Consider the following 24,313-nt stretch of genomic DNA (forward strand, 5'->3'; position numbering starts at 1 on the left):
TACCATCCTTGGAAATCACATGACCAAGGTAAGTCACTTCGTCTAGCCAGAACTCACATTTGGAATACTTCGCATAGAGTTTATGCTCCCGAAGCTTATCCAGTACAAGCCGAAGATGTTCAGCATGCTCTTCTTTGTTCTTCGAAAACACCAGACTATCATCCAGATATACCACGACAAATTTGTCGAGGTAGTCCATGAATATATAATTCATCAATCGAGAGAAGGTTGCCGGTGCATTGGTTAAGCCGAAGGACATGACGGTGTACTCGTATGATCCATATCGAGTAACAAAGGCGGTCTTTGGAATATCCTCCTTGCGAACACGGATCTGGTGGTATCCCAATCTCAAGTCGAGCTTAGAGAAAACGGTGGAACCAGCAAGTTGATCATATAAATCATTTATCCGAGGGAGAGGATATTTGTTTTGAATAGTGGCCTGGTTGATAGGACGATAGTCTTGAACCAATCGATTTGTCCCATCCTTCTTCTTAACAAAGAGAGAAGGTGCTCCCCAAGCAGAGGAACTCGGACGGATGAAACCCAGACGGAGCGAGTTGTCAATTTCTTGCTTAAGTTCAAGGAGTCCATGTGGTGGCATTTTATAAGGACGCTTGGCAATAGGAGTGGTACCGGGTACCAAGTCAATGACAAACTCGACAGCTCGAGCAGGGGAAATCCACGGAAGTTCTTCTGGAAACACATCTTGGAACTCTCGGACCACTGGAATGTTTTCAATCCCTTCAAGAGGCGACACATTTAATGCATTCAAAGCATACAGCCGTGCCTCAGCATTACGGACGAGATGCGCATGGTAGCTTACTAGTTCATCTGAAGGGTGTAGGAGGTGGACGGTCTTGGTGGCACAAACGATCGATGCCGTATGAGCTTTCAACCAGTCCATCCCCAATATGAGATCAATGTTGGATGACTTTAGTAGGATGGGGTTGGCAAGGAATTCTAATCCTTCAATTTCAACTGGAACATGGGGGCAAACCACAGAGGTTCGGCATTCGCCCCCAGGGGTGTTTACCACTATCGGGATGTTCATCTCTTCGCTCCTAATGTCATGCATGTATGCAAAATTTTCCGACATAAAGGAATGCGATGCTCCTGTATCAAACAATACAGAAGCAGGTACTGAGTTAACGAGAAGTGTACCCATCACGGTAGCAGGCTGGTCTTGAGCTTGACCCATATCAATGTTGTTGGCCTGACCATGAACATAAGCAGGCTTAGTGTTGAAGTTGCGGTTCTGGTTGTTGCCACGGCCAGTTGCGGGAAGTGCCAGCTGATTCTGATTCTGCCTGCAGTCTCTAGCACGGTGACCTGGACGGCCACACTTGAAGCACAGCCCGTCCTCAGGACGGGAAGGAGGAACTCGAGGCGGTGGAGCTGGAAGCCTCGGCTGCCTAGGTGGTGGAGGAGGCAGGCGAGGTGCAGCATAGGACGGCCTCGGAGTAGGAGCAGGTGCATGGTACATGTTGTTGGGAATCTAGATCTTCCGCTTCTGTGCAGATGAGCCCGAAGATGAGCCCATGTCACGGTTGCGCTTGCTGCTATCCTTGTATTCTTGCAGACCAGTCTCAACCTGAATAGCCTTGTTCACGAGGGTGGCGAAGTCAGCATAGTCCTGAACGAGGAGTGTCAGCTTGATATCAGGGTGGAGGCCTTCACGGAACTTCTCCTGCCTGCGTGCATCAGTCGCAATGTCTTCTTCAGCATAGCGAGATAATTCCAGAAATTCCCGCTGATAAGCATCCACAATCTTGTTGCCCTGGACTAAGTTGCGGAACTCACGCTTCTTCCGGTCCATGATTCCCTGGGGAATGTATCGAGCACGGAAAGCAGTCTTGAACTCTGCCCAAGTGATGATAGTTCCATCGGGCTGAGAGCGCCTATGGCTGTCCCACCATTGAGCAGCGGGACCCTTCAGAAAGTAGGCGGCAAAGTTGACATAGCTCGCCAGGGGCACATTGGCAGACTCCAGCTCATAGGAAATGTCACGGAGCCAGTCATCAGCATCTAGAGGCTGAGTTGAGCTGCGGTAGATCGCAGGGTTGAGACGGCAGAAGTCTTGCAGTGTCACGCCTTGTGGTTGGTTCAGGTTCGGCCTTTGGAACTGATCCATGAGCCCTTGCATAAACTGGCGGTTCAGCTCGAACTGTTGGATCATCCCCGCCATATACTCAGGAGGCGGGGGTGGTGCATCGTTGGCAGGGCCACGCGGACGGCCAACTGGTCTAACCATCCTGTTAAATATTTAGCAGGGGTATTTTAGCTTAAAGTAATTGAAAGACATCGCACGCATTCATGAAGTAATCAAGCATAATGAAAGGGAAATGCGATAGATACTCCATAGTAGTTGAGTTCGACATACAGACCCATACATAAGTTCGATTACAGACTAACGATTAAAAACTCGAAATTTGGCGATAGCCCGGACGCATTTGACGATACCCTGGACTCACTAGGCGGCGTGCAGGCACGCGGTGGAAGAGTACCACAACGAGATGTAGCGATAAGGCTACATCAACGTCGGAGAGGACGATCGAATCCTGGTAGCTGGCGGTGATAGAAGGTAGGGACAGGACCCTGTGTCCCGTTGTGACTCTGGTGAGGGTACCGCATCCAGTCGAGCAGCTGAGGTCCAAGTGTAGGGGTTCTACCCCCAACATCAGTCCACTCGAGAGCTGATGGTAGCTCTGTCCTGCTCGGCTCGCGGATGCGCATAGGTGGAACCCTCGGACAGTGTGATGGCTGCAGCTCTGTCAACGCGTCGTAAAGACGAGCGCGCGTAGCATACAACTCCACAGTCAGAGCTCGGAAAGCACGATCCATTGCCTCAGTGTACTGCACCAGAATCCGCGCGTCGTAGCGACGCGTCACGTAGGGGGCGCAGACAGCGACGTAGGAACGGTCGCTGCACTCCCGAACGTCAGAAGCGTAGGCAGTGAGATCAGACCCAGTCTCATCCCCAGCAGGAGCATGCGGGATGTATCTGAAAGGGCTCTCCTCCGGGTGAGGGTACGCTCCACGGAGACGGGTGATGGCGATGTAGGCTGCATCATGGACGGCCATCTCGACCGACACTCCAATACCACAGAACACGTGGCGCTCGAGGGTCTCGCCGCCCCTCTGGTCGAAGATGCGAACCTCAGCCTGGTACTGGCACTGGTTGTACTCGCGGAAATCCTCGAACACAGTGTACTCGGGGTACCAGCGATATCCCAGCTTGGTCAGGAGATCGACCAAAATGGCCGGGAACCCAGTCGTCTCGGTGGCCTGTGTCAGGCGCACGTGCTGTCTTGCGGGACGCATCTGAAAATAAGATTGACGGATGTCAATGACAGTGTGTGTAATACATATTCAGGAGAAAAGAGTAGATAGTCCAGCGCTCCGGATCGATGTGATTCGAGAACCTAATGTTAGAGTTAGTAAAATCTTTGACCCGAAAGAGAAGAGAAAGTAGAGCCCAAAGTATAGAAAAGGAGTAAAAGATACTAATACCACCCAATTGAGATGTGGGCCCGTAAGCCACAACATCAGTGTTAGTAAAGTTTTTCAAACACTAGACTCAACTTCGGCCAAGGAGTTGGAAAGGGGGCTACCTACAGGCAGTTGGCTCTGATACCAACTTGTGACGCCCTCGGCTTAATCGTACGCTAATCATACACGCAAATGCGTACGATCAAACCCAAGGACTCACGGGGAGATATCACAACACAACTCTAGACACAAATAAAATAACATCAGCTTCATATTACAAGCCAGGGGCCTCGAGGGCTAGAATACGAAAGCTCGATAAGCACACGAGTCAGCGGAAGCAACAATATCTGAGTACAGACATAAAACATGGGGTGCCTTAGAGAAGGCTAGCACAAAAGATACAACGATCGAACGAGGCGAGGCCTCCTGCCTGGGAACCTCCTAACTACTCCTGATCATCAGCGGCCTCCACGTAGTAGTAGGCACCATCGGGGTAGCAGTCGTCGGTGGCGGGGACCTCCATCTCCTGGGCTTCAAAATCTGGTCGCAGCAAACGGATCAAGGGGACAAGGGGGGAGCAAAGCAGCGGTGAGTACTCATCCAAAGTACTCGCAAGTCTTACATCAGAACTATTCTAATTATGCATCAGTATCAAAGAAGGGGGGTATATGTGGACTGACTGCAGCAATGCGAGAATAGAGAGAGAAGGCCTAGTCCTATCGAAGACTAGCATCTTCAGGGTCTTGCAGCAATAGACGAGAGTAGAACAGGGGTAACACATTAATAGTCATATTGTTGTAGCATTATTAAAGTGAGGTCACGCCTAAAGATCCTCCCTCGACTCCCTGCGAGGAAGCAATCCCGAGGCAAACTAATTCCAGTTAAGTAACAATTGTAGTTGTATAAGATCGGGGCACAACTCCAAGTCGTCCTGTAACCGTGGACACGGCTATCCGAATAGTTAATTTTCATCCCTGCAGGGGTGCACCACATGTCCCGTCACGCTCGATAACACTCTGGCCGGACATACTTTTCTGGGTCCTGCCCGGCCTCGGAATATCGACACGTCGCAGCCCCACCTAAGACTAATCAGAGAGGCCAGCCCGCCGGTCTAAATCCTAAGCACAAAGGGTTCATGGGCCCAGTTCCCCTTCACGCTCCTGCACGTGGCGTGGGCGGCCGACGTCAGTCCTAGCATCCCTTAATCACAAGCGCGATGCATCTCGGGACCACTCGGGCGCGCGCCGCTACACTGCTGGCATCTGAAAAGCTTCGGCTGATACCGCGACGCCGAGTACCCATAATTCTTCCCGCGTAGCCGGTTAGTGCGAAAAGGTCTCCGACCAACCCAGATAAAATACCCAAATCCATTAGCATTTTAATTAGGCCAGCAACACAGTCTCGCGGGAATCCACCCGTCTTACAACTAATCACCGAAGATCCCAGTAACATGGTCGAGTAACTGTGTGGTTGTAACATCGGGGGAATCCGAGGTATCACCCTCGTTGGATTCCGAACGATGTACCCGTCAAGGTGGGCTTAGAGGAATCACCCTCGGGGGTCCCACACTCGCAGGGTTGCACGACAGGGGCGTCATCGGGAATGGTGAAAGAGGAATCACCCTCGATAACCACGACCGACTAGCTATACTACAGAGATATCATCAGGAGTACTTAGCGAGGTGTCACCCTCGGTACCCGATAGTATCGTTGTAGCGTCGTACAACGAAGGGGGGTGAATGCGCTGTGTCGGGTCTGGCTCGTCGATCAGAGATCGAGATTTGAAAACAAGCGGGGCAACTGATCTACGGGGTCAGAGGGGATGACTGCTCCACCTATACTAAGCAGATTAAAGGTACATGACTGAAAGTAGCAGTTCATCAAAAACAGGCTATGCATCAGATATAGGAGCTAACTACAACAGTAGCAAAATACTAATGCAAGCAATAGGAAGAAAGACATAGGCGATATAGGAATGCTCAAGGGGAGTTTGCTTGCCTTGCTGCTCTGCGGCAAAGGACTGATCGGCAGGGTCGTAGATGTACCCGGCAGCAGCGTCAGTCTCGGGGTCTACCGGTAAGAAGAGGGGGAAGAAACAATAAATAATAGCACCGATGCAACACAAAACATGACATGGAAAGATGCAGGCTAGACATGAGCTAACGCAGCAACATCCGTCATAGACGGGTCGGAAGAATATCTGATGATATTTTCCGGGTCTCGGGCTACTACCGGTTATACTGGAAACGGAGGAAAAGTTCCAAGTTTGCTATGCTAGGGACGCGTGACAGACGAACGGGGCGTGTATCCGGGTTCGTCTCGTTTTGCTGATCAACTTTCATGTTGAAAATATTTTGATCTGACTTACGGATTATTTAATATTAATTTTCAAAGTTTTATTAATTATTTAGGAATTAAAAACAGATTTAAAAGATTTAATAAAATCCTATTATGACATCATCGCGATGTGAGGCTGACATCAACCTTTGACCGGTCAACTGACCAGCGGGTCCCGAACGTCATAGGCACAAGTTTTTATTAAGATTAATTATTAATTAATCAGATTAATTTAGTGGGGGACCCGCGTGTCATACTCTAATTATTCTAATTAATTAATTTAACTAAATATATCTATTTATTTATTTATTTAATAAAAACATTATTTTTCTAATTTATATCAACTATCGCTTGGGGCCTCCCTGTCATAGACCCGGGTGCATTGGCCCCACCGGTAAGTGACCTAAGGTTTTTTTCCTATTTTATTATTAGGTACCTAACCGTGCAAATACCGTATTTCTTTAAATATCCAAATACACAAATACATACATCACATCTCATACATACATACATACATACGCATCTAATACACCACTTATGCTTTTTATTTTTCTCTCTCAAAACTCTCAACACTCATCTCTCTTTGTTAACACAGGGAGAGAACTCTCTCTAACTCCACCTAGAAGAACACAAACTACAAATCCTCCTACCGGAGTCCACCGTCGACGGATCGAGGCCCCGTTTGCCGGAACGGAACCGGGACGTCGAGGAGAACGACATGGTGGGAGGAGCCCGAGGAGGGGCTCACCGACGGTGACGTGACGGCCCGGTGAAGCCGGAGTTCGCACGAAGGTGACGGTGGAGACGGCGTGGAGGCGGTGACGGTGACGATGGTGACGCGCCGGCGAGGGGGGAACCGGCCGGATCCGGCGAGGTGATGACGTAGGGGAGGCCCGGTGTGGGAGGGGCTCGCCGGCGTGGTGAAGGGGCCGAGGGAGGCCGACCGAGGTGGAGGCCGAGGCAGCCGGGGCCCCCTGCCGGCGGGGTGGAGGCCGAGGGGCGGGCGGCTCGTCGGCCGGGAGGATGAGGGGCCGCCGGGGGGGAGGATGAGGGGAGGGGTCGCCGCGGGAGGGAGGGGGCCGTGGGGTGGGGCGGCTCGGTGGAGGAGGTGGCCGTGGGGGGGGGAAGGAGGCCGCCGGTGGGAGGAGGAGTGGCCGCCGGGGGGGCTGCCGGTGGGAGGAGGAGTGGCCGCCGGCTGGGGAGGGAGAGGGGCGAGGTGGAGGCGACGTGGGAGGGAGATGGGGGCTCGGCAGGGGAGGAGGGGTCGTGGGGGAGGGATCTCGGGGGGGTGGGGGGCTCTCGTGAGGTGGGGGGCCGAGAGAGAGAGGGAGTGTGCTGTCGGTGGGTGGGGTGGGGCCCCCCACGAGGGGGGTGGCTGGCGGCGGCGCCCAGGGGGGGGGAGGGAGTAGCGAGGGGAGGGGGTCTGGTCGCCAGGGGGGGTTAGGGTTTGGCCGGTTGGGCCCTTTTTGGCCGAGCTGGGCCGGTTGGGGGGGTTGTTCTTTTTTTTTGATTTGTTTTGTTTTGTTTTACCTTTTTTCCTTTTTATTATTTCTTTCTTTCAGTTTTCTTTCTTTCTTTTATCATTATTATTTCTTTAATACTTTCCTTTTATATATATATCCTTTTAATACTTGTAATGAACCGATAAAGTGCTTCCCTTTGCTTTTAAATCATCGATCCGGACAGACGCGAATCCACGCGGGTCTGAGATGGGAATTCGATGACGTGGCATCATTAGCGATTGATCAATGTAGCCTAATTACAATCATTACTGTAGCAAAAGTCGAGGGTGTCACAATTCTCCCCTACTAACAAGAATTCTCGTCCCGAGAATTAATAGGTAGAGGGAAAGAGCCCGGGGTATTCATCACGAAGGTGATCCTCGCGTTCCCAAGTGGCTTCACCTTCAGAGTGATTTGACCACTGCACCTTAAGGAACTTGGTGACCTTGCGACGAGTCTTACGTTCAGCTTGGTCGAGAATGCGGACCGGATGCTCTTTATAAGAGAGGTCTTGCTGTAGCTCAAGCATATCGTGATCCACTGCTCGAATAGGGTCCTTGAAGCAGCGACGGAGCTGAGACACATGGAAGACATCGTGAACCTGAGAAAGGTTCGCCGGCAGTTCCAATTGATAAGCCACTCTTCCACGCCTTTCGAGAACAGTGAAGGGACCAATATAACGAGGAGCTAACTTTCCCTTGATTCCGAAACGGTGTGCACCTCTCATTGGTGTGACACGAAGATAAGCCTTTTCGCCAGGTTGATAGACCATATCTTGATGATGACGGTCATACTGACTCTTCTGACGAGACTGAGCAGCCTTCAGATTCTCATGAATAATGCGGACTTGATCTTCGGCATGTTGAACAATATCCGGACCAAAGAGTGATCGTTCCCCAGTTTCTGACCAATTCAGAGGAGTTCGACACCTTCGCCCATACAATACTTCGAAAGGGGCCATCTTCAGACTAGCTTGATAGCTATTGTTGTAAGAGAACTCGGCATACGGGAGAGATTCCTCCCATTTCTTACCGAAAGAAATGACACAAGCTCGAAGCATGTCCTCGAGAATTTGATTGACTCGTTCAACTTGTCCCTGGGATTGAGGATGAAATGCAGTGCTGAAGGACAGATGAGTCCCCATAGCCTTCTGAAAACTTTCCCAGAATTTTGAAGTGAACAAGCTGCCACGGTCCGAACTGATTACCAACGGAATACCGTGAAGTGAAACAACTCTTGACATATAAAGATCTGCCAGTTGACTAGCATTAATTGTTTCCTTGACGGCCAGGAAATGTGCAACTTTGGACAGTCGATCAATGACGACAAGAATAGCATCATTACCTTTCTGAGACCTGGGAAAACCAGTGACAAAGTCCATTTCAACATGGTCCCATTTCCACTCAGGAATAGAGATAGGCTGCAGAGTTCCAGAAGGCTTTTGGTGTTCTGCTTTGATACGCCGGCATATATCACATTCTGCCACATAGCGTGCAATGTCTTGTTTCATATTGGGCCACAAGAATCTTTGCCGGATGTCTTGGTACATCTTGGTACTACCCGGGTGAATAGACAATGGTGTGTCATGAGCTTCTTCCATCACCTTCCCAGTCATCCTGAGATTTTCCTTCTTATTTGGGACGAATAGGCGACCCTTGAAATACAAGGCGCCACCTTCATCAATAGTGAAAAAGGAGGGTTTACCCTTTGCAATATAGCTCTTAATCCTGTCGACATCATCGTCAAAGTTCTGTATATTCTTTATGGAGCTCACAAGATCTGGTTCAACCACTAGGTTACTGAGGGATCCCTGATTAACAACACGAAGGTTCATCTTTTGATACTCTTCAGGAGGGGGAACAAGGTAACCCTGAGGAACAATGTGGAGGTTCAGCTTACGGAATTCCTCTTGCAGACGATCGTGAACCTGATGAACCTGGAGGTGGTTGCAGTATGACTTGCGACTTAAGGCATCAGCCATTACATTATCCTTGCCAGGGGTATATGATATACTACAGTCAAAATCTGCTATACGCTCCATCCATCTTTGTTGACGCAGGTTCAGCTCCGGTTGAGTGAACAAGTACTTCAGACTTTGATGGTCGGTGTAGATTTCACAGTGATTACCGACAAGGTATTGTCGCCATTCCTTCAATGCATGAATGACTGCGGCAAGCTCGAGATCATGAACTGGGTAGTTCTCTTCATGAGCACGCAGTTGACGTGAAGCATAAGCGATCACCTTGCGATCCTGCATTAGGACACAACCTATTCCTTGACGAGAAGCATCACAGTATATGACGAAATCTCTTTTCGTATCTGGGGGAGCAAGTACTGGAGCGGACGTCAGTTTGTCCTTGAGTGCCTGGAAACTTTCCTGACATTTATCAGTCCATTCATACTTAACACCTTTGTGAAGCAGGTTGGTTAAGGGCTTCGCAATCTTGGAGAAGTTCTCGACGAATCGACGGCAATAGCTGGCGAGTCCGAGAAAACTTCTGACTTGCTTGACATTCTTCGGGGGAGTCCAGTCAAGAATAGCTTGAATTCGTTCGGGGTTGACCGCAATACCATCCTTGGAAATCACATGACCAAGGTAAGTCACTTCGTCTAGCCAGAACTCACATTTGGAATACTTCGCATAGAGTTTATGCTCCCGAAGCTTATCCAGTACAAGCCGAAGATGTTCAGCATGCTCTTCTTTGTTCTTCGAAAACACCAGACTATCATCCAGATATACCACGACAAATTTGTCGAGGTAGTCCATGAATATATAATTCATCAATCGAGAGAAGGTTGCCGGTGCATTGGTTAAGCCGAAGGACATGACGGTGTACTCGTATGATCCATATCGAGTAACAAAGGCGGTCTTTGGAATATCCTCCTTGCGAACACGGATCTGGTGGTATCCCAATCTCAAGTCGAGCTTAGAGAAAACGGTGGAACCAGCAAGTTGATCATATAAATCATTTATCCGAGGGAGAGGATATTTGTTTTGAATAGTGGCCTGGTTGATAGGACGATAGTCTTGAACCAATCGATTTGTCCCATCCTTCTTCTTAACAAAGAGAGAAGGTGCTCCCCAAGCAGAGGAACTCGGACGGATGAAACCCAGACGGAGCGAGTTGTCAATTTCTTGCTTAAGTTCAAGGAGTCCATGTGGTGGCATTTTATAAGGACGCTTGGCAATAGGAGTGGTACCGGGTACCAAGTCAATGACAAACTCGACAGCTCGAGCAGGGGAAATCCACGGAAGTTCTTCTGGAAACACATCTTGGAACTCTCGGACCACTGGAATGTTTTCAATCCCTTCAAGAGGCGACACATTTAATGCATTCAAAGCATACAGCCGTGCCTCAGCATTACGGACGAGATGCGCATGGTAGCTTACTAGTTCATCTGAAGGGTGTAGGAGGTGGACGGTCTTGGTGGCACAAACGATCGATGCCGTATGAGCTTTCAACCAGTCCATCCCCAATATGAGATCAATGTTGGATGACTTTAGTAGGATGGGGTTGGCAAGGAATTCTAATCCTTCAATTTCAACTGGAACATGGGGGCAAACCACAGAGGTTCGGCATTCGCCCCCAGGGGTGTTTACCACTATCGGGATGTTCATCTCTTCGCTCCTAATGTCATGCATGTATGCAAAATTTTCCGACATAAAGGAATGCGATGCTCCTGTATCAAACAATACAGAAGCAGGTACTGAGTTAACGAGAAGTGTACCCATCACGGTAGCAGGCTGGTCTTGAGCTTGACCCATATCAATGTTGTTGGCCTGACCATGAACATAAGCAGGCTTAGTGTTGAAGTTGCGGTTCTGGTTGTTGCCACGGCCAGTTGCGGGAAGTGCCAGCTGATTCTGATTCTGCCTGCAGTCTCTAGCACGGTGACCTGGACGGCCACACTTGAAGCACAGCCCGTCCTCAGGACGGGAAGGAGGAACTCGAGGCGGTGGAGCTGGAAGCCTCGGCTGCCTAGGTGGTGGAGGAGGCAGGCGAGGTGCAGCATAGGACGGCCTCGGAGTAGGAGCAGGTGCATGGTACATGTTGTTGGGAATCTAGATCTTCCGCTTCTGTGCAGATGAGCCCGAAGATGAGCCCATGTCACGGTTGCGCTTGCTGCTATCCTTGTATTCCTGCAGACCAGTCTCAACCTGAATAGCCTTGTTCACGAGGGTGGCGAAGTCAGCATAGTCCTGAACGAGGAGTGTCAGCTTGATATCAGGGTGGAGGCCTTCACGGAACTTCTCCTGCCTGCGTGCATCAGTCGCAATGTCTTCTTCAGCATAGCGAGATAATTCCAGAAATTCCCGCTGATAAGCATCCACAGTCTTGTTGCCCTGGACTAAGTTGCGGAACTCACGCTTCTTCCGGTCCATGATTCCCTGGGGAATGTATCGAGCACGGAAAGCAGTCTTGAACTCTGCCCAAGTGATGATAGTTCCATCGGGCTGAGAGCGCCTGTGGCTGTCCCACCATTGAGCAGCGGGACCCTTCAGAAAGTAGGCGGCAAAGTTGACATAGCTCGCCAGGGGCACATTGGCAGACTCCAGCTCATAGGAAATGTCACGGAGCCAGTCATCAGCATCTAGAGGCTGAGTTGAGCTGTGGTAGATCGCAGGGTTGAGACGGCAGAAGTCTTGCAGTGTCACGCCTTGTGGTTGGTTCATGTTCGGCCTTTGGAACTGATCCATGAGCCCTTGCATAAACTGGCGGTTCAGCTCGAACTGTTGGATCATCCCCGCCATATACTCAAGAGGCGGGGGTGGTGCATCGTTGGCAGGGCCACGCGGACGGCCAACTGGTCTAACCATCCTGTTAAATATTTAGCAGGGGTATTTTAGCTTAAAGTAATTGAAAGACATCGCACGCATTCATGAAGTAATCAAGCATAATGAAAGGGAAATGCGATAGATACTCCATAGTAGTTGAGTTCGACATACAGACCCATACATAAGTTCGATTACAGACTAACGATTAAAAACTCGAAATTTGGCGATAGCCCGGACGCATTTGACGATACCCTGGACTCACTAGGCGGCGCGCAGGCACGCGGTGGAAGAGTACCACAACGAGATGTAGCGATAAGGCTACATCAACGTCGGAGAGGACGATCGAATCCTGGTAGCTGGCGGTGATAGAAGGTAGGGACAGGACCCTGTGTCCCGTTGTGACTCTGGTGAGGGTACCGCATCCAGTCGAGCAGCTGAGGTCCAAGTGCAGGGGTTCTACCCCCAACATCAGTCCACTCGAGAGCTGATGGTAGCTCTGTCCTGCTCGGCTCGCGGATGCGCATAGGTGGAACCCTCGGACAGTGTGATGGCTGCAGCTGTGTCAACGCGTCGTAAAGACGAGCGCGCGTAGCATACAACTCCACAGTCAGAGCTCGGAAAGCACGATCCATTGCCTCAGTGTACTGCACCAGAATCCGCGCGTTGTAGCGACGCGTCACGTAGGGGGCGCAGACAGCGACGTAGGAACGGTCGCTGCACTCCCGAACGTCAGAAGCGTAGGCAGTGAGATCAGACCCAGTCTCATCCCCAGCAGGAGCATGCGGGATGTATCTGAAAGGGCTCTCCTCCGGGTGAGGGTACGCTCCACGGAGACGGGTGATGGCGATGTAGGCTGCATCATGGACGGCCATCTCGACCGACACTCCAATACCACAGAACACGTGGCGCTCGAGGGTCTCGCCGCCCCTCTGGTCGAAGATGCGAACCTCAGCCTGGTACTAGCACTGGTTGTACTCGCGGAAATCCTCGAACACAGTGTACTCGGGGTACCAGCGATATCCCAGCTTGGTCAGGAGATCGACCAAAATGGCCGGGAACCCAGTCGTCTCGGTGGCCTGTGTCAGGCGCACGTGCTGTCTTGCGGGACGCATCTGAAAATAAGATTGACGGATGTCAATGACAGTGTGTGTAATACATATTCAGGAGAAAAGAGTAGATAGTCCAGCGCTCCGGATCGATGTGATTCGAGAACCTAATGTTAGAGTTAGTAAAATCTTTGACCCGAAAGAGAAGAGAAAGTAGAGCCCAGAGTATAGAAAAGGAGTAAAAGATACTAATACCACCCAATTGAGATGTGGGCCCGTAAGCCACAACATCAGTGTTAGTAAAGTTTTTCAAACACTAGACTCAACTTCGGCCAAGGAGTTGGAAAGGGGGCTACCTACAGGCAGTTGGCTCTGATACCAACTTGTGACGCCCTCGGCTTAATCGTACGCTAATCATACACGCAAATGCGTACGATCAAACCCAAGGACTCACGGGGAGATATCACAACACAACTCTAGACACAAATAAAATAACATCAGCTTCATATTACAAGCCAGGGGCCTCGAGGGCTAGAATACGAAAGCTCGATAAGCACACGAGTCAGCGGAAGCAACAATATCTGAGTACAGACATAAAACATGGGGTGCCTTAGAGAAGGCTAGCACAAAAGATACAACGATCGAACGAGGCGAGGCCTCCTGCCTGGGAACCTCCTAACTACTCCTGATCATCAGCGGCCTCCACGTAGTAGTAGGCACCATCGGGGTAGCAGTCGTCGGTGGCGGGGACCTCCATCTCCTGGGCTTCATCATCTGGTCGCAGCAAACGGATCAAGGGGACAAGGGGGGAGCAAAGCAGCGGTGAGTACTCATCCAAAGTACTCGCAAGTCTTACATCAGAACTATTCTAATTATGCATCAGTATCAAAGAAGGGGGGGTATATGTGGACTGACTGCAACAATGCGAGAATAGAGAGAGAAGGCCTAGTCCTATCGAAGACTAGCATCTTCAGGGTCTTGCAGCAATAGACGAGAGTAGAACAGGGGTAACACATTAATAGTCATATTGTTGTAGCATTATTAAAGTGAGGTCACGCCTAAACATCCTCCCTCGACTCCCTGCGAGGAAGCAATCCCGAGGCAAACTAATTCCAGTTAAGTAACAATTGTAGTTGTATAAGATCGGGGCACAACTCCAAGTCGTCCTGTAACCGTGGACACGGCTATCCGAATAGTTAATTTCCATCCCTGCAGGGGTGCACCACATGTCCCGTCACGCTCGATAACACTCTGGCCGGACATACTTTTCTGGGTCCTGCCCGGCCTCGGAATATCGACACGTCGTAGCCCCACCTAAGACTAATCAAAGAGGCCAGCCCGCCGGTCTAAATCCTAAGCACAAAGGGTTCACGGGCCCAGTTCCCCTTCACGCTCCTGCACGTGGCGTGGGCGGCCGACGTCAGTCCTAGCATCCCTTAATCACAAGCGCGATGCATCTCGGGACCACTCGGGCGCGCGCCGCTACACTGCTGGCATCTGAAAAGCTTCGGCTGATACCGCGACGCCGAGTACCCATAATTCTTCCCGCGTAGCCGGTTAGTGCGAAAAGGTCTCCGACCAACCCAGATCAAATACCCAAATCCATTAGCATTTTAATTAGGCCAGCAACACAGTCTCGCGGGAATCCACCCGTCTTACAACTAATCACCGAAGATCCCAGTAACATGGTCGAGTAACTGTGTGGTTGTAACATCGGGGGAATCCGAGGTATCACCCTCGTTGGATTCCGAACGATGTACCCGTCAAGGTGGGCTTAGAGGAATCACCCTCGGGGGTCCCACACTCGCGGGGTTGCACGACAGGGGCGTCATCGGGAATGGTGAAAGAGGAATCACCCTCGATAACCACGACCGACTAGCTATACTACAGAGATATCATCAGGAGTACTTAGCGAGGTGTCACCCTCGGTACCCGATAGTATCGCTGTAGCGTCGTACAACGAAGGGGGGTGAATGCGCTGTGTCGGGTCTGGCTCATCGATCAGAGATCGAGATTTGAAAACAAGCGGGGCAACTGATCTACGGGGTCAGAGGGGATGACTGCTCCACCTATACTAAGCAGATTAAAGGTACATGACTGAAAGTAGCAGTTCATCAAAAACAGGCTATGCATCAGATATAGGAGCTAACTACAAAAGTAGCAAAATACTAATGCAAGCAGTAGGAAGAAAGACATAGGCGATATAGGAATGCTCAAGGGGAGTTTGCTTGCCTTGCTGCTCTGCGGCAAAGGACTGATCGGTAGGGTCGTAGATGTACCCGGCAGCAGCGTCAGTCTCGGGGTCTACCGGTAAGAAGAGGGGGAAGAAACAATAAATAATAGCACCGATGCAACACAAAACATGACATGGAAAGATGCAGGCTAGACATGAGCTAACGCAGCAACATCCGTCATAGACGGGTCGGAAGAATATCTCACGATATTTTCCGGGTCTCGGGCTACTACCGGTTATACTGGAAACGGAGGAAAAGTTCCAAGTTTGCTATGCTAGGGACGCGTGACAGACGAACGGGGCGTGTATCCGGGTTCGTCTCGTTTTGCTGATCAACTTTCATGTTGAAAATATTTTGATCTGACTTACGGATTATTTAATATTAATTTTCAAAGTTTTATTAATTATTTAGGAATTAAAAAAAGATTTAAAAGATTTAATAAAATCCTATTATGACATCATCGCGATGTCAGGCTGACATCAACCTTTGACCGGTCAACTGACCAGCGGGTCCCGAACGTCATAGGCACAAGTTTTTATTAAGATTAATTATTAATTAATCAGATTAATTTAGTGGGGGACCCGCGAGTCATACTCTAATTATTCTAATTAATTAATTTAACTAAATATATCTATTTATTTATTTATTTAATAAAAACATTATTTTTCTAATTTATATCAACTATCGCTTGGGGCCTCCCTGTCATAGACCCGGGTGCATTGGCCCCACCGGTAAGTGACCTAAGGTTTTTTTCCTATTTTATTATTAGGTACCTAACCGTGCAAATACCGTATTTCTTTAAATATCCAAATACACAAATACATACATCACATCTCATACATACATACATACATACGCATCTAATACACCACTTATGCTTTTTATTTTTTTCTCTCAAAACTCTCAACACTCATATCTCTCTGTTAACAGAGGCAGAGAACTCTCTCTAACTCCACCTAGAAGAACACAAACTACAAATCCTCCTACCGGAGTCCACCGTCGACGGATCGAGGCCCCGTTTGCCGGAACGGAACCGGGACGTCGAGGAGAACGACAAGGTGGGAGGAGCCCGAGGAGGGGCTCACCGACGGTGACGTGACGGCCCGGTGAAGCCGGAGTTCGCACGAAGGTGACGGTGGAGACGGCGTGGAGGCGGTGACGGTGACGATGGTGACGCGCCGGCGAGGGGGGAACCGGCCGGATCCGGCGAGGTGATGACGTAGGGGAGGCCCGGTGGGGGAGGGGCTCGCCGGCGTGGTGAAGGGGCCGAGGGAGGCCGGCCGAGGTGGAGGCCGAGGCAGCCGGGGCCCCCTGCCGGCGGGGTGGAGGCCGAGGGGCGGGCGGCTCGCCGGCCGGGAGGATGAGGGGCCGCCGGGGGGAGGATGAGGGGAGGGGTCGCCGCGGGAGGGAGGGGGCCGTGGGGTGGGGCGGCTCGGTGGAGGAGGTGGCCGTGGGGGGGGGAAAGGAGGCCGCCGGTGGGAGGAGGAGTGGCCGCCGGGGGGGCTGCCGGCGGGAGGAGGAGTGGCCGCCGGCTGGGGAGGGAGAGGGGCGAGGTGGAGGCGACGTGGGAGGGAGATGGGGGCTCGGCAGGGGAGGAGGGGTCGTGGGGGAGGGATCTCGGGGGGGTGGGGGGCTCTCGTGAGGTGGGGGGCCGAGAGAGAGAGGGAGTGTGCTATCGGTGGGTGGGGTGGGGCCCCCCACGAGGGGGGTGGCTGGCGGCGGCGCCCAGGGGGGGGAGGGAGTAGCGAGGGGAGGGGGTCTGGTCGCCAGGGGGGGTTAGGGTTTGGCCGGTTGGGCCCTTTTTGGCCCAGCTGGGCCGGTTGGGGGGGGTTGTTTTTTTTTTGATTTGTTTTTTTTTGTTTTACCTTTTTCCTTTTTATTATTTCTTTCTTTCAGTTTTCTTTCTTTCTTTTATCTTTATTATTTCTTTAATACTTTCCTTTTATATATATATCCTTTTAATACTTGTAATGAACCGATAAAGTGCTTCCCTTTGCTTTCAAATCATCGATCCGGACAGACGGGAATCCACGCGGGTCTGAGATGGGAATTCGATGACGTGGCATCATTAGCGATTGATCACTGTAGCCTAATTACAATCATTACTGTAGCAAAAGTCGAGGGTGTCACAATCATTTGGCTTGAAAGCCATGAATCTTCACACATGGTAGCTCATTTCTGAGAACACTTTTTGCAATATTACAAGTTTATTACTTTACCTAATAACTTTGTCACATATAATGACACAATAAAAACATTTTCCATTTTTCGATTTTCTTTGAAATTTTCATGCCTATTTCAAAATGCGGTCAAACCGGCGGGTATGACCGTTCCTAGCTAGAGGTTGAATCTTGGAAAACATTTGGTATTTCTCTGATAAAATAGGTACCTATGCACCGATAAATGATTTTTGGAAAAAATAATGAGCAAACTATGAGGGAGCTGCAATTCAAATTTGACCCCCTTTCAACTGAATCAACAGAAATTTGTCTTTTTCACGAGAGATGAATCAAAACTTTTGACACCCAACCATGTGGTCAATTGGACATTAAATATGACCTACTATTTTAGAAAATTAATATGTTTTAATTTTGCAACAAATATATGGTAAGTCCTTCACAAAAAAACTTATTTTGGAAACTTGGAAAATGAAAAAAAATCGTCCAAAGAAAATGAATACAAGCTGGTGATAATCCATGAAATATGATATACCTTGAGTGGAAATTTTAGTGGTGCCATTTTGATAGTTGCTTCACAAACACACATGTTTTTAGCACTTCAAAATTATTTTTAGTGTTACATATCCTCTCACCCACGTAGCCCTATCCTCTCGTACCTTCTCCCCATGCACCTAGAGCTGCCACCCCCAACCATCTCCCTCCCTCTCTGATCCAGATCCACATCCAGATCCACGACCACAGCAACCCTCCTCCGACGACTCCGCCGTCTCCGTTCCCATCATCGACGCGCCTGGCCTCCTCCTCCGCCTCCCCTACCGCCGCGGTGGTGCGCGTGGTCTCTCCACGACCTGATGAGCTCCTGCGATCTGCCCCGCCGCGTGGTGGTTCCGCCACGACGACCCCCAAAACCACGAGCCACGTTCGTGGCGGCGCAGCCTCCTCCTCCATCGGCCATCGCGGACCGCGGTATCGTGCCGGCAATAGACTCATTTCCCCCACCAACTGAGCCCCAAACCCTTTTCCCCTCTACTTCTACCCCCCCCCCCCCCCCCCCCCCCCCAGCCCTCCCCTATCGCAGAAGCACACGGCGCATACAGATTGGAACTGGAGGACTCAATCTGATAGCAGAAGCTTTCGTTTCCCTTCTCGGTGGAATGGCGGAGGAGAAGGGGACACTGCAGGCGATGCGGGGGTGGGTTGTGGACCACCAGTTGCGGGTCGTAGTTGCGCCGCCAGAGCTTCTCCTCCTATCTGTTTCTCGTCGTTCCTTGCCGTGTGATTGAATTGAATCTGACCCCCTTTCTCGTCGTGTTGGTTTCACACGGACGCTATGGCTCACGGGGATCGCGGGATCCATCGCCTACAACTGGTCCAGGCCCGGCATGAAGACCAGCGTCAAGCTCATCCACGCCAGGTTCGTTCCCTCCTATCTTGTGGGGAGAAGAACTGTTGTAAACTGCACATTTCAATCTGCCTTGATTGTGTCCAGTCCCGGGTAGAAATTCTGTGTTGAAATCCGTATGCACTTTGTTGTGCGCTAATTTCATCTACCAAGCTATAATCGGTTTAGCTCCACCGGCAGTGTCCGTGGAGTTGTGACTACTACTGGGTAGCTGATGCGTTGCAAGTAACTTTCCAGAGTGTTTCTGCATGAAAATCAGTTTCTGGATTAATTTGTCAAAGCCCAAAATGAAGTACAAGTGTGGAGCACATTGCGGCTCTCCCCTCCCTGTTCTACACCTGCCATATAGTTTAATCGATTCCCATGATTGCTTATAGCTGTATAAATATCTACCAGTCCGCGTGTAGCATTACTAGATCATCTAGAATAAAAATTTGTCGATTAGGTACCAGATATGGGCTCCTGTCTTTTTCATGTTTTTCCTGGTTATCTTGATAGGCGATGAAAATTGAATGCTCCAAACCTTGTTGGATTGAGGTAAATTTAGGCTATTATTGGGAGTAGAATTGTGACTCGTTCGCCGTCTCGGACTACTCTGCCTGAGACCGATGATCGATCCGTTTTTTTAGTTTCAGAAACTAGCGAGCTCGATTTGGTGAATTTAGCAGCAGCACAAGAAAATGCTACTAGTAATTAGTTACTCAATAATTCATTGATTAGTTAAGGATGTATGTAGATCATGGCGTGGTAATTACATTAATCAATCGATGTTGTACCTGGGTTGTGTTTGATAGGGTTGACTTTTGAATTGAGGTGCAACAAATCTAGCTTGAGTCTGTTGGACAATTGTCCTAGTAGCTACCCTATTTCTTGCTGATTATTTACTACTTGTTCTCGTGGTGGCTGCAGTCGGTTGTTCGTGGACGAGGCCGTGAAGGAGGATCACTACCACTCAAAGCGCCACAAGAAGAGGTAATCCCCTTGTTTGTGTTTGCTTCATAATGTTTGGTGCTTGATCGATGATTAGGTGCTAGATTCAACTGGTTATGATGAATTTAACTAACATCATGCACATGCTTTAGTAGTACAAGTAGCTGCTATCTCATCTAGTACTTTGTTTCATCTTTTCATTATTGCTTCCATGGTAGAGATTTCCATTCTTTGTCTTCCCTGATGACATGTGGCTAAGTACTGAACTGAAGTATCAGTTTATCGTAAGTATCATAGCTGTCCACTTTAGAGTTCATCGCATAGTTTTTGTGTTGCTGGTGCACTAACATTGATTTAACTGTTTCTTGCAGTTGGTGCAAATGGATCTGGAAAATCAAACTTTTTGCATGCTAATGCTTTAAAACATTTGGAAAATCAAACTTTTTCCTATGTATTAGATCATGCATGTTTTGTCTTCAGCACTCCCAGCACCGGCTATTAATTACACTTGCTACTATGGTTCCCTTGTTATATTAGGAAATGTTGCTTTTAATATTTTCTTGTCCAACTTGTAACCGGTTTTAATAAGCAGTTAAAATACCCAGTCGCCTGGCTTTGTGGGTTCAACACATTTGAACATGAAGTATGCTACATGATCCTGGTCACCTCTATGCTCATCTAATTACAGTTGCGTTTGAACTAATTTTGAAACTGATTAGATGGATGTGTGAAGTGTTTCTTCCTTCCTTATAAAGCTGGCCTATTGTATTGAAACTGATGTATTTAAGCACGTATTGAAACTATATTGAAACTAATCACATCTTATTAAGTGCACCATAATTCATATTTTGTTTGCCTTTTTTAGATCTGCTTTGATGCTTACATTAGTGTTGCCATTTCAGTACAATCTAATGCTGGAAGCATTTATGTTCACTCTTTTACACGAGCTCCAGGCCTATGAAATTTGAAGTTTGAAGCCGTGAAACCAAGTGCAAAGCAGTGAAGCCCTAGTCAACAAAGATTTGTTTGATCAGTTTGACTATAGTAGAATGTAAATTGTAATATTGTAACAGATTGTAATATATTAATTTAATGTTATTTGATGATTTTTTTTTGTTCCGGTCTGTTTGAAATAGTGATTATGTATGTTGAAAAAATGTGAAATGGAAGCTTGACTAGTAGGAATCAATGAAAATAAATTGAGCAATTTGAATTTTTTTTTTACATGTGGGAGTGATGTATGAAATTATGACAAGTGGGACCCATTTGACTAGTGGGACCAACTCCAAAATATAATGGCTGAAAATAAAAATCAATGGATTGTAAGAAGGCCATGGCCCAATAAAACTAAACTGTTGGGCTTGGCGCATGTAGTTGATAAAAATGACTTAAAAAGGCTGAATTAATGGACTCGGTCCATCTAAAACGCCAAACTTGACCGGGCTGATTCTAATCTACAACCAAGTCATTTGGTCAAAATTTTGCCACGTCAGCTTGCCACGTTGGATCCGATGTGGCTTGGGCAGACAACCAACGACCAAAATAATTTCAATGCTTTTTGGTCGTAAATGTCTTCGACCATTCCAAAAAAAGGTCGTTATAGTTCATTAGAGACCCTCAGCTTTTGACCGTCTCATTTTGGTCGTAAAAAGGTCGCAAATGGAAATCAACGACCATTCGGTGACCAATATTGAAGGTCGCAAGTTAGCATATTTCTTGTGGTGTAGGTCATCCTATCGGCACCACATAGATTCCTATATCGGTCTCCCCGAGAATTCAAAAGTTGCCACATTTAGTGCAACTCACTACCACCGAGATTCATTTCGGTGTCACCAAGTTGGGCAATAATGTTGTAACAGTTGGATTCTCGGGGATGCCTATATATACCACTCCACGTACCTCTCATTCACACAAGAAGCACTCAGAACACACTTACACTTGCCAGATCCATTTTTCTGAGAGAGCCACCTACTCATGTGTTGAGATCAAGAGATTACATTCAAACCATTTGAACCTTGATTTCTAGCCTCCCCAAGTTGCTTTCGACAAGATCAATCTCTCCTACCCATGCCAAATCTGAGAGAGAGTGATTGAGTGTTGAGGAGACTATATTTAGAAGCACAAAAGCAAGGAGTTCATCATTCTACCGCATCTATTACCTTTTGGAGGGTGGTGCCTCCTAGATTGGTTAGGTGTCGCTTGGGAGCCTCCTACTTCGTGTTGTGCAGTTGAAACAAGAAGTTTGTAAGGGCAAGGAGATCGCGTACTTAGTGAAGATCTACCGTGAGTGAGGCTAGTCCTGTGTGGACGGAAGTCGTGGTGGAATAGACAAGGCCGCCTCTTCGTGGACCCCTTGTGGGTGGAGCCCTCCGTGGACTCTCGCAGCCGTTACGCTCCATGGGTTGAAGTCTCCACTAACATGGACGTACGATAGTGCCACCTATCAGAACCATGACAATAATCGTCGTGTCAGCCTTTGCGTTTGATCTCTCTACCTTACCCTCTACTTTACATTTGCATGTTGTTAGTTTTCGCTGCTATACTCTTAGATGTGCATGTGTAGGATGAACTTGACTAGTCATAATTGCTAAAACTGGACCATAACTAAAATTGGGAAAAGGCTAAATTTTTGTCTTGTCAAGTAGTCTAATCACCCCCTCCCCTCTAGAGATACTTTCGATCCTACAGGTGGTATCAGAGCTTTGGTCTCCATTGCATTGGTTTCACAACCTATGAGAGTATGGCGTCTAGTGAGGGAAATTATCACCGTAGAGGTCCATACTTCGATGGTACTAATTTTGCTAGTTTGAAGTATAAGATGAAAATGCATATTCTTGGTCATAATCCTGTCATTTGGACTGTTGTTCGTGTTGGTGTGCAACGTGATTTCTTAGGAGAAGGAAAAGAACCGGATCATGATGCGACAACGGATGAGTTGAATATGTTGCAATACAATGCTCAAGCGTGTGATATCCTTTTCAACTGCTTGTATCCCGAAGAATTCAACAAAATCAGTCGCCTTGAGAATGCAAACGAAATTTGGGATACTTTGATTGATATGCACGAAGGTACTGATTCTGTCAGGGAATCTAAGTTGGATGTGCTTCAAAGTCAGCTTGACAAGTTCAAGATGAAGTATGGTGAAGTTCACTAAGATGTATTCTAGGCTAGCTCTCATCACAACTGAGATTGTCGGCTTAGGAAGTGAAGAGATGACCGACAAATTCATCATCAAGAAGATACTTAGAGCCTTGGACGGAAGATATGACACCGTGTGCACATTAATCCATATGATGCCAAACTACAAGGATCTCAAGCTAACTGAAGTCATTGGAAGGATTGTTGCTCATGAAATGTCACTCAAGGAATAAGATGACTTGCACAACATGTCAAGCGGCACAAACAAAGCTTCAAGTGATACTCCCACCACTTCAAATGACAACCTTGTTACCAATGAAGACATTAGCCTCATGGTCAGAAAATTCAACAAGTTCTACAAGAGTAGAGGGAAGGAGAGAAGTGCAAGCTCAACATATGATGAGAAGCGTTCGTCTAGTCATGACCGAAACTGCTACAACTGTGGAAAGCCCAGACACTATTCTAATGAGTTGTCGGCTCCCCACAATGAAAAGAAGGGTCACCTAGAAGATGAAGCTCAAGAGATGAGTCCCCTCATATAGAGAGGAGTAGAGAAGATCATTATGAACGAATACACTCCTGGAGACGCAAAGAATCGAAGAATAAGTACAAGTACACCAAGAGCAGTTTAAGAAGAAGACATCAAGCTCACGTTGTTGAATGGGTTTGCAGCTCCAAGTCTGACAACCAATGTGAGAGAAACTACCACTCCAACTCCTACCACAGTCAAGATGAAGGTGTTGCCGGTATTGCACTCGTTTCCTCCAACTCCTATGACTTATTGGATTCACCAAATAAAGGGATTGGAAACTACTTCATGGCAAAAGTCCTCAAGGTATCACACCCTGAGTACTTTGACTTTGATAGTGACGAGGATGACTTGTTAGGGGAACAAGACTTGCTCTTTGATAAGACTAGTGATAACATTGAAAATGAACTTGAAAATAATCATGCTAGTCAAAATAAATCGAATGATGATGATAAAAAAGAGTTAGAACTAAAGAATTAAACACTCTTAAGTTATATCATGAAGCTACTCTAAAAGATCATAGAGAGCTTGTAAGAACTCATGAGAAGCTACGCTTCAAGAAGCTAAATTTAGAGCAAGAGCATGAGTTTCTAAAAGCAATCAATGATGATCTTCGAAATAATAGTTCCTCTTACCTAGCCAAACGATTACTCTTGTCTACTTTTGTTCCACAAGTTAAACCTAAGAACACTAGTAACAAAGGCAAGAAAGTTTCTTCATCTAGTAACACCAATGCTAAAGTTAAATCAA

At 48.2% G+C, this 24,313-nt stretch overlaps 1 long non-coding RNA gene across 1 annotated transcript; it reads left to right on the forward strand.

Annotated features, from left to right (window-relative positions):
- Positions 1 to 18,947: 18,947 nt before the first annotated feature.
- Positions 18,948 to 21,011, forward strand: LOC123443713. Its single transcript, XR_006630795.1, has 3 exons — positions 18,948 to 18,978; positions 19,876 to 19,938; positions 20,799 to 21,011. It is a non-coding gene; the product is annotated as an uncharacterized LOC123443713 (long non-coding RNA).
- Positions 21,012 to 24,313: the final 3,302 nt, after the last annotated feature.

This window comes from Hordeum vulgare, chromosome 3H (genome assembly GCF_904849725.1).
Source record: "Hordeum vulgare subsp. vulgare chromosome 3H, MorexV3_pseudomolecules_assembly, whole genome shotgun sequence".
In the NCBI taxonomy this organism is placed as follows: domain Eukaryota; kingdom Viridiplantae; phylum Streptophyta; class Magnoliopsida; order Poales; family Poaceae; genus Hordeum; species Hordeum vulgare.